This window comes from Dermacentor andersoni, chromosome 8 (assembly GCF_023375885.2).
Source record: "Dermacentor andersoni chromosome 8, qqDerAnde1_hic_scaffold, whole genome shotgun sequence".
Taxonomy (NCBI): Eukaryota; Metazoa; Arthropoda; class Arachnida; order Ixodida; family Ixodidae; genus Dermacentor; species Dermacentor andersoni.
In genome coordinates this window covers 94,413,635-94,427,029 of record NC_092821.1, presented here as the reverse complement: position 1 = coordinate 94,427,029, position 13,395 = coordinate 94,413,635, and the positions used below count along the sequence as shown (strand labels likewise).

At 42.1% G+C, this 13,395-nt stretch overlaps 1 long non-coding RNA gene across 1 annotated transcript; it reads left to right on the top strand.

Moving 5' to 3' along the window:
• Positions 1-335: 335 nt before the first annotated feature.
• Positions 336-7,244, top strand: LOC129384267 (uncharacterized). Its single transcript, XR_011889906.1, has 3 exons — positions 336-1,018; positions 3,070-3,285; positions 6,738-7,244. It is a non-coding gene; the product is annotated as an uncharacterized lncRNA (long non-coding RNA).
• The last annotated feature ends 6,151 nt before the right edge of the window (positions 7,245-13,395 follow it).

Below are 13,395 nucleotides of genomic sequence, written 5' to 3'. Positions count from 1 at the left end.
TAGAACAGGAACAAAAAGTTAAAATAGCGGTAATTATGGAAAGAAACCGTAACTAGGATATTTTTCTGCAATTATGTGGTTTTGCGTGCCAGAACCACGATCTGATTATGAGCCACGTTGTTATGAGCCACAGTAGAGATAATCTAATGAGCTCCGTAACCATTTCATGCATCTCACTGGCCATAATTAGTTATTGAAAAGTTCTTCAGCTCTATATGTCTGCTGGCGTGGTGCTATCCGCGGCGTATGTAAACTAAATCGGGAAGATCTTACCTCTGAACAATCGTGAGGAGTACCACCTTACGATGCAGTTCTTCACTATAGTAGTCCTAGGTCCCTGTACGCCTAAAAGATTATGCTAGAAGGTTGGAAGGGAGAGGTAAACTTTATATTGGTTGTTGTTTTTGTAGCTGAACCATCCGTTAGCTCTAAGTTGAAGCTCCTCTCGTTCTCATGCTGTTGTCATCCTAATTACTGGAATTAGCTTTAATTCAACATTAGCAATTTAGTATTTTACCTATGCTGGATTTCATAAGGATTCCGCTGCCCTAAACTGTGCATACCAACAATCATGAATGGCAGAAATGTATTAGTGCAAACATTTTTATCTCCTATATTTGCATCTATCAAACGGATCTTTCTTCGCCCATCGGCTATATTGAACGGTCTGTGCACCTTGCAGGGAGTCAACGTCTACTGGAACTATCCACGCGACAGTTGCGACACAAAGAGCGTAACGAGCATAAAGGCGTTGCATTTGTTCCTGCGGCGTCTTAAGAGCAGAAATATGGGTGTCATGCTGACGGTGCCTCCTGTCAGGGCTCTTGTGCGCCACTACAGGCTGACAGACTCACTGCTCGACAACCTGTCGTACGTGTTGGTGACGACGCATAAGCTGCAACCCTGCGATGGCAGAGTTTCCTGCAGCGGGCTCCGCCAGTTTGCGTCGAGCGCATTCCTTCGGGTGCGGACGGACTACGACGACAGGCACAGACAGAAATTCGCCTACAGTATATCCGTGAGTGTTTTCGGCACTATCTCTTAACAGACACCGCTGATTTTAATGCTTGAGCAGTTTTTGTTTATCACCTGCCTTCACATATGCATTCGTGATTGCAAAAAGCGAGCAAATCAAATTAAGTTAGCGTGGAGTCTCGTAATTTCTAGCGCCGAAAGTCGGCTTTATTCTTAATAATGAGCCCACTGGAAAGCCCCAGAAAAAAAACATACATATATATACGCACAAGACTCGGTTAGGTCGAACGCGAATGTATGCCGCTTTGGGTTATTAGACCCCCATCGACCTCCCTCACTCCAGCCACCCCCTTCCATACTCTCAGCGGTAACTAAAAGCTTGAAAGTGGTGAAAGCTCTGCCGCTTCCCTGGGCATCGACAGCGACGGCAGCAACCTGTTCTGCAGTGACGACTTGCGCCGTGCCCTGGCCGATATCGGTTTTGAGACTTTTGTCAGCGAAGGCGATAGCATTGACGTCTGTGAACCACTTACCAACGACGACGCGCAGAACTGTCATATCTTGTTTGTCTGGCGACGACTACATGCTACTCCAAGCTATGAAAGAAGGCCTGAGTCCATTAATTAAACTGCTGCGGCATAAAGTGACCCTTTCGCTGACTCAACAAAAACATGACCTCCTTCGTGGGTCAATTTAACGGAAATTGAATCCACTCGGAGTAATGTTCATAGTAACCTCACGGGCTTTATTGGAGGCCGTAGTGGGACGCTCTGTTTATGGTGTTATGAGAGAGAGAGAAAGAGAGAGAGAGAGAGAGAGAAACGTTATTTGGTTCCTTCAAGGATTTAGCGTCTCGAGGTCTACGTCGTCTTTTTGGGCGCCGGCGACTCTCTCTTGCATCCGGGAATCTAGGCCTTAAATCATAATATTGTTGAGGAGAAGTATTCAGACATGGAATTTGTTTACATGATTTGCACGGAGAGAGCAAGCGGGGCCACGACAACAAAGATAGTCAGTCGAGACATACCACTTCATCACTTTTGTGTCTCCACTGTATCTGAATCGCTTCTTCTAATTTCGTGTGACAACCGGCTCATAATGAATACGCTGACAAAGCGGTGAAGAAATTTAGATAACCTGGAGTTCCTTAGACTAAATTCTGACCGCAGTACACAAGCGTTCTAGTTTTCTCCCACTGCTATAGAAACTGAACTCGCCCTCTGGCGCTCAGCAAGAGAACGCCATGACTACAGTTCTATCGCACCTCCTCTCTCTCTCTTCCTCTCTCACTGACCATCAGTTCTCTAGCTATGAGGAATCTTTTCTGATCTGAAACGTAGGCTGTGAATATCGCCCTAACTTATTATATGAAATCACTCTTTACTTCACGCCACCAGCAAATCGCATTAACGTTTTCGCCGCGTGGACACAGCAGGTGCAATATTTTTAGTTTTACATGAGCAACTACGTTCACGCGAAGTGATATAGGGGCACTAACAGGAAAAATAAGTCAGATTATATTGATAAACTATACACATTTTTTTAAAAGCAATATTTTCGTTGATTCTTCCTTAAAAGGTTAACTAGCAAAGCAAAGCGATAGCTTTCTTTTTAATTTATCGCCGGAAATTCAGCCTTCGTACGGTAGTGTGGAGTCAGCAGTTTCCAAAAGTATTCGTACCGTTATAGGCTTACGGAGCATGGCAAGTTCTAGAAACACTTAGTTCAATATTTAGCTCGCGCTTAGAATGAAATTTACTCCCCTTGTCATTATTACATATTACCTATAGGCCTTAGCACACTGTCAAAATCTATGACGTCATGGTGAGCTGCTGCAACGAATTCCAGCTGGCGTTGCCATGTGTGTTTTATTTTTACACTTTCTCTTGCTTATGAAGCCTCACCTCATGGTAGGAGTGGGTTATTGCTATTGTAGAGAAGGTAATATACCATACAGCTCAACTCTTTTTCCTCTTTAGTGTGCTTAGATACCACAGCCCATGTCCTTTGAATGCTCTCTCTTTTCTGACGTCAAAATGGCTGCCGAAACGCGCTGGCTCAACAACCACTGCACGTCTCACCCTATCGCCGTAGGCTCGAGTGGACACCTATTTGGCTAAGGTCGCCTCGGGTTCCACAAGCTACGCGACACCACCGGAATTCGGCGCCCCTTTATGGAACAAGTCCCTGGAGTACCTGGGCCACACCGATGTGTGCCGTGCGAAGAAAGTGCACAAGAGCAAGGACGACGAGTGCACATTGGCAGTCTTGAACGACGTAGAAGATTCTCACGGTGTCACATGGCACAGAGTATGTCACTTGGCACCACCGCCCTTTCACCTTTACATCATAGACAGTCAATGCACAAGGGCACACAAGGACTAAAAGGCAAAAGCATAGTCCGTGTCCAATCTTTCGGCTTGGTAGTCCTTATGCACTGGCTGGCTGTGCTGGATCAGCAACTTGCCGATGCATTCTATTTCAGAATGTACTTTTGAAATGGTGAGAAAGGGTGTCCTATTTCATTGCGCATGCTCCGAATCGATGATCAAGCTGATTCTTGGTGGTTTTAGGGCCAGCGCCACACTCAGGGTATTGAACAACGAACGGTGCATTTAAGATTCTAAACACTGCTCAGCACACGCTCATTATAAAAACTTGCACATTGCGCATCGTGTCTAATATACGAGAGGATGTTTGATTTCACTAATTATGAAACAATGCAAAGGGAATAAGAAAATTTCTAAAATGAGCGCACACGCATAAGATACACCACCAAGAGGAAAACGAACAACTACGTGTTTATTGCGGAAGTTTGCCAAGTAACCGTAAGCCACGTCGTTTAAGGAATATGCAGATAAGTTTACAAGTACACAAGTTTATTCCTTCAAAACTCTGACAGATAGGAAATACAAAATGTGGCCCCATAGTCGGACTGTATGGAGACCTCCGATCAAGGTGAGGTGGTGAGAGGAATGTCTATATGGCAACAAAATAAAGCAATACCATGACGCTACCATACAGGTAAGAAACGAGCAAATTGCAGAGAATAAGTTGAGCGGAAATACACAAATGGGATGAGAAAAAGTAACAAGTAAAGCAAAGACAAAGGTGCGAATATGTACAGCTGTGTATCGAACGTTAACTACACGCAAACAACAAGCATAACGAGAAAAAGCACATAGAGGTATTCGTATACAAAGGCACATTAATCTAAAAATAATATGTATATATATATATATATATATATATATATATATATATATATATATATATGTGTGTGTGTGTGTGTGTGTGTGTGTGTGTGTGTGTGTGTGTGTGTGTGTGTGTGAAAATAAGCCAGGGTACCAACTTAGAAGAAAAGTCTCACAAACAATATACTTGGTGCGCGAACAAATTATTAAAACCATTTTAATATTATTGATTAAATCTATATGTGGTCTAACACTCCTTTGTAATAAAGGCAAACAGTTCCTTAAATAATTCTAAGCAAAATTAAACGTCCATTTACCACATTAGTGCGCTCTTTGGTCAAAATATAAATTTTTAGATACAAATATCGTAATTTTAGGATTAATTAAAGATGATGCTGAAATTGGCTTTACTGCGAGCTGATTGGTTATTAGCTTACAATACAAGCTGCCAAAACTGTGCTTGTTTAATTGAGATGCGGTGAGGACGTTATTGCTATGAAGCAGTTTTCTTGCGTTAGAACTGAAAGAGTTCTAAGTTAGTTCCATGATGGCTTGATTTTTGTTGACTTGGCATGAGCTGATATGGGTATTATATGTGTTTCACCATAACGCTACAGCAAACTTTATATGGTAATAAATAGTTGCCTAATATGGCGACAGTAATGTGTAAGGGTTGAAATGTGAATGTGCACTGATGAGGCCTCACCTGCAGTAAGCTATTTTGTTTTTACCTCATGCAACATGATGATGGAGATTGAGGATTGCGGTCTAATTTAACTTTTAAGTAAGCATAGCCACTCGCGGTAATTTGATGCTGCTCAATTTACACAGGAGATGTACTATTTGTGAGACGTTGGCCAAAGCTGAAAATCACAGATTTTGATTTTATGAGTAACATTTGCAGTTTAATCTTATTGCGTCACTCATGAACCCTTGCAATATCATAGTTCATTTATATTACCAGTGCTGAAATGCAAATAGATAACTTTAGTACCATCGAGTTATCGGTATATAGCGAAGATTGAGAGCATTTAAGACAGTCACGTATATTATTTATAGAAATTAGGGAATCCCGGCCGCGGCGGCCGCATTTCGATGGAGGCGAAATGCGAAAACACCCATGTACTTAGATTTAGGTGCACGTTAAAGAACCCCAGGTGGTCGAAATTTCCGGAGTCCTCCACTACGGCGTGCCACATAATCAGAAAGTGGTTTTGGCACGTAAAACCCCATAATTTTTTTATAAATTAAAGAGGGCCATCAGTAGGCCCATGAGGTGCACCTAAATCAGTAGCTTTGACAAGTTGCTGACAGTGCTTACAATTTCAATTGAGTTACTTAAGTAACACTTTAAAATTAGGAAAGGAGGACCAGAAATTCCGAACTATTCAAGCTTTTTAGAGAATATGAAATGATCAATTGGGTCAAATACTTTAGAAAGATCGAGAAATACTCAGCCGCTAAAATTACCCTCATTTTCTCAACATACTCAGTTAAAGAAACTAGGGCTATGTCAGTTGAGTATTCCTCTCTGAACTTGAACTGATAAGAAGAAACAACATTACATTTCTTAGGGATTTTCTTAAACATTTAACCACTCACGTTTGAATTACTGAAGAAAGGCAAAATATTTTCAAAAGTTCAATGGCTAACGAAATCCTTGCGAAAATTCTCAATTGATTGCTTGCAGCAGTGATTTTATTTTCAGTTATCTATGAATGATGGGGTAGCACGGAAGGATTTAACGGTGTAATGATGAATGTGCTCAAGGCTCTATACATGCCTACACATATGCTAGAACTAGCGCTGCGATAAGTAATTTCAATTATGAATGTACTACACTTATTATCTTGTGTTCTAACGGCTTTTCTATAGGCCTCTGCTGTGAAACACTATCGCACAATGTCGAATAACGATTGTCGGTTGAGTTGCAATTTTACTGCATAAGCTTGCTATTCGCCGTGCTCATCACAACACTGATTTCTGCAAGTAGGAAGGCTCATTTTATAGCTTTGTTGTGTTTTATTTATTATTAGGTATTACAAAAACTTACGTTCATATAAGCACCCTTTATGGCGGTGGTCGAAAGATGATGATATAGATGGAGGATCGGAGAGTAAGTTTCTATAGCTATCTTTATAACGTGACGAAAAACGATGCCAAACGCTACTTTATAGGTCATACGATAGAAAGACACAACACGTATTGATAATATGAAATGTGTGCTGCACTTCTGCTCAGCTTCACTTATTGTAGTTCACAATAAAGAACGGTTCTAGGGACAAGTTGTTTAAGAAAGCCCCCACAGAAAAGTCACGATGCAGGTTCCCTAGCGTGACGCTCACAATACGTGCAAGGTTCTGCATCACTCCTCAACGAAATGTGATTTCGTAACAATTTTGTATTATCTGTGTATAAGTTTAAGAGAATCGATAGCGATTCTATATTAATTCCGCAAGATTTCTATAAACATTGTGCGGAAAACATGTGGAACTGTTCAAGCTCGTATAGAATGTGCGCAGAGGTGACGAGTGCATAAAACGCAATGTAATTCGGACGGCTGCGCAGTTGGCGACGTACACCTCGCCCCGCCAAATGCAGCTGCGCATGCAGCGGGCTTTCGACGACGCTATGGGAGACACTGCCGTGGCCTTGTTCGATTCGCAGCTAGACGACATCAGCGGGGAATGTGAGGCCAAAGAGGGTCTGCACAGCACTTCGTCCTTGGTGGTTGCCATGGCGACGACAGGCCCGCGAGCTTGACGGAATCCCATAGGGGGATCCTAAAATAGCCTCGCCGAGTTGTTTTCCAATCCAGTGAACTTCCTGTGAACAGACTTGCTCTCTTCTGTGTTTCTCAAGTGTGTTTCAAGGAAACCTGAACGTGGTCAGAACATGGAGCTAGTGTCCACCGATACTTGTTATCTATATGTGATTTCTGTTACTTGATAGGTTATTGTATGTAAGTGAAAAGTGTATCCTTTGAAATTGTGAAGCGTGCTACATATAGAAATTGTGATGAAAATGTTTCATTACGAATAAAAAATCATTAGAATTGGACGTGTATACATGTCAACAAATGTGAATGGCCGGAATGGCCGGATGAAGAGTAAATTTTGTCTGCTTTTTCTCTGATGAATCTGCTAACAGTACATTAAATTCGCGAATGGCAAGTCTGCGCTAAAGTCTGCTTTTTCCGCCTACCTATTATTTGTTTTCCTGTATGGCAACTTCGAACGCAAGCACTTACTCATTAACATTATATATATGTGTGTGTGTGTGTTAATCAGCGAAGCATAGAATTACAGGATCCGGCACAGAAATGGTTCAAGGAATTAAAGCATGTAGAAAAAGTAACAGGACTGTGCTGACGTTTCGGCCGGGGTTCACCCTTCTTCAAGAGTGCGACTGCAAGCATAGCATAGCATAAGAGAAATCGCTTGTACTTGCTCATTGAATTGAAGAAGTGATAAAGTATTTATGTTTATCTGCTAGAACTAGCCCTGGGAGTGTCAGCCAGCGCCAACACTGGCGGCCTTAGCGGCGTATATGGAACTTCCTTTCTGCCGCAGGTGTCATATCTACGCGAACGTTTTGGTTAAAGGCAACTGGTTAATAAACTTACACATGCGATCAGAACGCACCAAAGCTTGCTAGATTCGAGAATCTCGCTATGTAATTACCGAGTAATAAAAGAAACTAAGGGGCCCAATTTTTATTAGTCATATAACAAGAAGAGAGAGAGAACAAAGAGCGAGAAAAGTTCAGAAGCACATTGGAGAAAGACAAAAAGACAATGGAACTTTTTTGACGTTGTCTCCGCGAAACCAGCCTTCACCGGACCACCCTGACGAAGGTTGGCTCCTTGGCCGAAGCGTCATGTATATATACAGAGAGAGCGAGAGAAGCGCTACACAGCGTGATCACCAAGTGATGACGACATATTACCATCACCTGTGGAACACGGCTATCACAATAGTCACCTAGCCTGCTTCGGCTAATCAGGTACTTCTACAGATTATTGATAACACTAACAAGGCGAAACATCAGGTGCTAAACATTGCCGTTTTGCTGCCTTGGAGTGGCGTTTACTTTTTGCCACACCATGTACTAGTCGGCGAGTTAGGCCGCTCTTGGATTACTGCTTGATTAGGTTATTGAATTCCGATCAAGATTCTGTCAAGATATCATCCCAATAATTCGACCATATATCAACCTAGTTGTTACCGCTACCTAAATACTACGGCCGATAAGTCTGAGCTACTTCTAGCCAACACAACGAGCCACGATTTCAGTTATGAATGGTTTCCTACGTATGTTGGAGCATATGTTTGTCCTTGTATCCGCATATTACCAACCGTTCGTTGGCCTATCTTCAGGAGTGAGTTATTGTTGCGAGTTTACGGAATTGTTCGAATAATCTTCTTCATCTTCATAATCTTCATCATTATCGTCATCCACCTGATTCTCGGGCAAGTTTCAATGAAATGTGCCAGCCATGATACGAAAGATCACAACCAGGACACCTGGGCGATGATTTTCACATCGACATTTCGTTACAACCTCGGAACGTACATGCATGAGAACGTATGCTCGGCGTTGCTAGTACCGCATTGTGAAAACGGGAAAAAATAAGCATTGTGGACACAGAGCCGGGGCTGACGCCAAAGCGTTTTTAATCCAGCCATCTTATTTCGAAAAAGTTTGCATTTATAAGCATACACACCGATTGTCATAATTTTATAGTGCTCCTTCTCCAACTGAAATGTAAATAAAACTGTTAGAAGTAGAGCACTGTTCTCGAGCTTTATTTTCATGTATGTGATTTTTCGCCTTCTTTCTTTTACTCCATATGTGCATCATACTTAATGTTTTTGTGAGATAAAAAATACTTCAACGTTAACTTTTTGGCACTCTCCTCTAGGAGTGGTGCAAACAATTCTTATCATTTACCTTACATTTTTTTAGTATTCACAATGCAAAAGTCTGACTATCCAGGTTCCTACCTCGTGTTTATTTATCGATCAATTTAATAATACGATAATTTTTTTATCCTTATAAAAATGAAGTTTTATCTGTGCCCCCTACTACCGTCCGATTTTTTGCCTATTCGCTTGTAGTGGGTTGTGCCAATACAACTGGAAACAATTAACTCTAGTAACACACCAAAGGCCTCGGCAGCCTACAACAGCTTTGCTTGTCACCATTTTGGCATCTTCAGCTCGCAGCCTCTTTCATCCAGTATCTGTCCTGCGTGGGTAAGTCGTTACAGGTCGCCATTCATCTTATCAATAAGGTGAGCCTACAGTCTCGATCCATAATTATAGGCAATGGGGAAATGTTTTAGGCTTCTTGAGGCTCCAGAAAAATCTGCCATGCAGTCAATACGATTTGCCTCTTTATTTTTTTATTTAGGTTATGCGAAGATAGTCACACAAGTGGATGTGCTCCAAGGCCTTGAAATATTTGACATGCATTGTCTGTATTTATGTTCCTGCGCGAACATCATCTACAGTTTCGGTCGTTCGCTTTAACGGCACGGCTTCGTAATCACGTATGTGTTGTCACGCGAGAACGAGCTCGTAGTATTGGGTAACGGAATAACCTTGAACGTTGTCATTCTTTCCAGCAAGATGCGTCCATCGTACGAGTTTCTAGGCATGCACATGTACAGCGTACACAAAAATACCTCTAGTCTACTTGTCGGGCTGAGAGTTGCCTGTCGCGCTCATTTAAACGCTACCGGCTGAGCCAGCTCGGCTGTACCCGGTACATTTAGCCAACCTGACCCATATAAGGCGCTCATATAATAGGCGGCTCGGACCGGTAGTTTGTAGCCAGCGGCAATTAACCAGACCTGTCTCCGCCCTCGACGCAGGCTGTCGCCAGCATATCGACCCGCCAGATGCGAGTTCATGTCAATGGTTTCGAATACGACCCTCGATTACGACCCTCCCGCCCCTCTCTGGTGCCTCTAAACGTAATCACAGACTTGAGCGACAAGTTCAGCTTTGTGCCTGGTCTTCGCGAGCGCTTCGAGACCTATCTTTTGTCATATTCGTTTGATGGTCCTATTTTTCGGTTTTCGTCTCTTGACGCACGAAGTTCCCGATCCTAGCGATCACGACTCATGTCTGAGCCAGTGGCGATGGGCGATGAGCACAAATAATAAAACAGAACATCGAAAATTACGGCTCCTCGCAGGTTCGACGATCAAATCGGCGAGACACCGGTGGGCTGTCATTCCACTAAGTTCACCAATAAGTTCACCAAACTCTTTGCAGTTTCTTACGAGTCTATTTTTTCACGTTATTGGTTTACAGATAATGCTGAATAATAACATATTAGCATCGACGCACCGACTTTATTTCTCCCACCGTGCGTCCTTTGAAGGTTCAACGAACAGGTATTTTTTGTTGGTACACTTCGCAATAATAGGATCAGAGCCGTTGACGCCAATTTCTTTCTATAAGTTCGCCTTTCGAGCGTCGGTGCGCAGTTTTTCTAAAGTGTTAGCGGTGTTGCAACGATTATAGCGTTTACCTAAGAGTGCTATTTCTGTGTGTCGTTGTTCTCACCATATCGTGTTAATGTAACTTCGCTTGCTGGAAAAAGGGTACTGCGTGGTGCTTGAGGCAAGGCTGACAGGGAAAGCAGGAAGAAACAAATGTATTAGTCCCAAAGGAACTGGGACCCCGGTCCGGACCTATTTCGTTGCCTCGAGAAAGTGATCGCGGTTGTAGGGATACCATATACGCCAGGAAATCCAATGTCGTGCCTGTATAATTTTATGCCAACCAAAGCAGTCAATATGCACTAGAGTGCGCAGCAAACTACAGCCTTACAAGTGGTCCTCCTGTATCCAAGCATGGACACTAAGGAAACCTGGTTTGAAAGTTAAAATTACGGGACAGAAGTTATTACCTGACGAAACAGCGGTCTGCACTCTAATATGCTGATGCCAGTACTCGGTTAACATGATTATCTGGGGAATGATATACAAAACGCTCTTTGTGATCTATTGCATTCAAGTGCCATATTCCATAAAATTACTTAAACTTTTTCGAACATCCGTAAAACTTTTTCGAATATTTAATATGAGCATACAGTCATCCTGCAAGGACGTAGATTTGCTACATTTACAAAGTTCTCACGTTGCTACCTCACACTGTTGAAGTCTCTGACATGTTTATCAGACATATAAATGTATCGCTCCGGAGAAGGAACGGAGTTTTTTTTTGTTGTAAAATGAAAGCGTCAGGTCGTTTCTCATTAGCTGATACACTCTTCAATACTTGGTACTAAAGAACGCATATATTTCTTCGCTTCTCCCTTTTGCTACACAGTACAATAAGTATACTGCCATGGGATCATGCACTACATGTACTGTTACGAGGGTGAATTTTCCTGGTGTTTGGCGCCATTGCTTTTGTGGTATATAAAACAGTTGCACGAGGAATTTGATTTCGTTAGACCTGCTCACTTGCGCGTTTTGTTTTTACAATTGTTCTTCCTATCTTTTTCTTTTCACAGGAGATTTCATTCCCCTCTTAATAAAATGAACATCCGGTAAGCATCATGTCTACTGTGTTGTATACATTACACTTCTCGCATCATGAAACACATACATAGTCCCCATAAACATTCCTTGCAAACCATTTTTCTCATCAATAAGCGATACCATGAGGAGCCTGCTATAAAAAGCTGGCAAGGAAAAAGCGCAAGATAAATGAACACGAATAAGGAATCTGTGGAAAACACAGGCAGGTGCATGATTTTCGTATTTCCTTCGCTGTTTTCTCAGCATTATTGCAATAACCAGGTCAAGTTAACACCTTGCTTTCCATCATAGACATTTAGCCTGAACACATACCTAAAAAGTATATTGATAATGAAAACATCATTATTGCAATAACCAGGTCAAGTTAACACCTTGCTTTCTATTATAGACATTTAGCCTGAACACATACGTAAAATTATATTGATAATGAAAACATGCAGCCACGGCCAGCAAACGCCCGTCTCCGGCTAAACAGCCTTTTTTGTGTCTTCTTATTGCAGTGTAAATTTCATGATAATATCATTGTTGATAAAAACAGAAGGTTTCTTTTTTGTTTGGGCAACATGTACCATTAAACGAGACACTCATGAATGATTCAAATGTTAAACTTCTGAAGCACTCAAATTTCTGCACCATATTTTTCTAGAGAGGGCGACGATACCGCTCAACATGAGCAATTAAAATATCGATCTTGTAGAGTAGTCAGACTTCTACATCAGAAAGTGCCATGCCACTCCTCAACTAGTATCATAAATAGCCTTTATTGGCATTACTGACGGCCTAAAGAATTTCATTTCATTCATTTGCAGTGGCCCCTATCGTTCGGCATCTTTGATTTCTATTAGGTAAGTCTTGAGTGATCTTGTTTCCGCCATGCAACATGATTCACAGTTCTTTTAAACGCCCTTCCTTGTGCAACTGGTCGTCGCGTTCCCCATCGATAAATTTGGAGAACGCGTTTGGTTTTGCGTGAAACAGTGTCGCGTGCGACGCCTCATTCGAGTGATTCTTCTTCTGCCTGCTGACGTAACCAATTAGCGTCTTGTAAAAGTGATATTCCCGTAAATTATCGACTCATAACATGGCCCCTAGTGCCTATACACAGACTTAGAAGAGAAACGCCCTTCACAGCTTGCGTTGGGACACTATTTTCCGGTCGCCTGTTGTTACGGCCCCATTGATAAGTCAATCAGTAAGCTAACCTCCTTTGCGGGACGGCATGTAGTAGCCAGTTGTTAGTTCGCTTAATGTGCGAACGCAGCGTCTATTTTGAGATTCATTTAGCGGTCTTACTTCGAACATCCACATGAGTGCCAAGTCTCGAAGGAAACCCTTGATACCAAATATTTTCGTATAAGGAGCCAACTTCCTACGCGAAATCACCGCAAAAGAATAGCCATGAGATGTTCTGTGTTCTGTAAGGTGTTACAATCTGGGCGGCATAAACAACCGTCATATTACATTATTTGTTTGTATGTGAGAACATTTAGTATGTTGCAGGGCTATCCTTGTTTTATATAGCCATATTAATCATGCCAGACTGCTATACTACTCTGATATAAAAGCAAATTGCAAGTAAAGGATCGGTGTGGCAATTCTGGCCACTTATGACTAGCGAAAGTATTATCAAATATTTTGGTGGGGTTGGGCAGTCCAGGAGCTGCA